Here is a 1836-nt window from a genome sequence, read left to right as displayed (position 1 = left end):
GTCACAATGATCATCACCACCAAATCTGAGGAAACCATCTTGATTCACTTATTAATCCTCTTAGCAGGGTTCTGCGGGCCACACAGCGACATGGGGTCAGGAATGAGGGCTGAGCAGAAGGGGAGGAGTGTATCCTAGGAAGGAAATGGTCTTTGACTCAATGCCACAAAGAAACCTGCCTAGCTGTGGAAGCAGGGCTTGGAAAACTATACTTGGCGATGGGAAGAAGCTGGAATAGAATACTTCCACAGGGAAGCTATGGCAAGGATCTCTGGTGTTCTCAGAAGTCACTCTTTGAGCCTTTGTCCAGGCACAAGCTCCTTAAGAATCCCCTGGCAGCTCCACGGGGACCAGTCTGGGGGAGGCTGTGACTGGTTAAAGCTCCTTTAGACCCCCTTCCCAGAGGGAGGTCTTGGGAGCTCCCAGTGCTTCCTTGGATTGTAGGGACAAGGAGGCAGGGGAATGTGAGGAATGACCCAGCACGTGCCTGGTTGTGCAAGAGCCACCTCCCGCTCTTCCCAGAGCCAAGCCTGAGCCTATAAAAGACATATTCAGCTCCAGCACCTCATCTGCTCTGACTTTCCCAGGACGTGTCTGTGCTCCTGTGTGTGACCAGGGTGAGTGGCAACCTGGGAGCCAGAGGGCACAGGGGAATGGGAAGATTAAGGGAGGCTTCAGAGAGTTATTTCTTTGATTCTGTGCTATTATATGCAGAAAAGAGATACAGTCTGACTTGAGTTTCTGGAAATCTTGCCTTGGGCTGTGAGAAATGTGTATCTGACAGTTCCATCAAGGGCTTATTCTTATATTTCAAAAATGGATACTTTGTTGGGTATGAATACTTTATTCAAGCTCATGAAGATTAGAAGATACTGCCTATCTTCTAAAAGAATAAGAAGCTTCTTATTATATCTGATTTTCAAGTACATATTTTCATTCAGCAGGATTTGTTTTCTTTCACTTGTTGATATATATGTGTGTATGTGTATATATATACACACACTGAATATTATTCACCATCACCATATGATTTAGTTTTAGAAGAGATAAAATTGCCATCCTTGGTTTTTCACAGCTAAAGGGTTTGACTATTTCAAATTTCAGGTTGAAAAAGTCGCACTGAGATGTCCTGCCAGCAAAACCAGCAGCAGTGCCAGCCCCCTCCCAAGTGCCCCCCAAAATGCCCACCCAAGTGTCCTCCAAAGTGCTGACCTCAGTGCCCAGCCCCATGCCCACCTCCAGTCTCTTCCTGCTGTGGTCCCAGCTCTGGGGGCTGCTGCAGCTCTGGGGGTGGCGGCTGCTGCCTGAGCCACCACAGGCCCCGTCTCTTCCACCGGCACCGGCACCAGAGCCCCGATTGTTGTGAATGTGAACCTTCTGGGGGCTCTGGCTGCTGCCACAGCTCTGGGGGCTGCTGCTGACCAGACCTCGAACATCACAGAGCAACCCTTATGGAGAAACTTGCAACCAGGACCTGTCCCAGAGTGATGCTTCTCCTGCCCCTTTTTCTCCTTTCCTTGGGCTGACACACCTTGTGAGGTGTTTTGTCTGTTGTCATGGCCCAAGAGCCCATCCTGGATCCTGATCTTACCTTCCCACTTTACCTCATACAACAATAAAGCTCTTTTGCCTCTTCATGAAGTACCCTGGCCATTGTCAATTCTTCTATTCTTTTCAAATCCCTTAAAGTCCAGTGCCCCAGCTGTACACTTTTAAGGATGCTTTGGTAACAGTGGAGTGTGAGAAAGAGGTATGCTGGAAGCAGTCTCCAGAGGGGCAATCCTGAAAGAGCAGCCTCACAGTAGGGCTTCTCAATGGGACTGCCTGTGTGCACTT

The 1836-nt window shown here is 49.0% G+C and overlaps 1 pseudogene; it reads left to right on the top strand.

Annotated features, from left to right (window-relative positions):
* The first annotated feature begins 562 nt into the window (after positions 1-562).
* LOC112208625 (late cornified envelope protein 2A-like) lies at positions 563-1605 on the top strand (annotated as a pseudogene).
* The last annotated feature ends 231 nt before the right edge of the window (positions 1606-1836 follow it).

This window comes from Pan troglodytes, chromosome 1 (assembly GCF_028858775.2).
Source record: "Pan troglodytes isolate AG18354 chromosome 1, NHGRI_mPanTro3-v2.0_pri, whole genome shotgun sequence".
In the NCBI taxonomy this organism is placed as follows: Eukaryota; Metazoa; Chordata; class Mammalia; order Primates; family Hominidae; genus Pan; species Pan troglodytes.
Note: the sequence above shows the minus strand (reverse complement) of the source record. Positions and strands in the feature narration are given on the sequence as shown.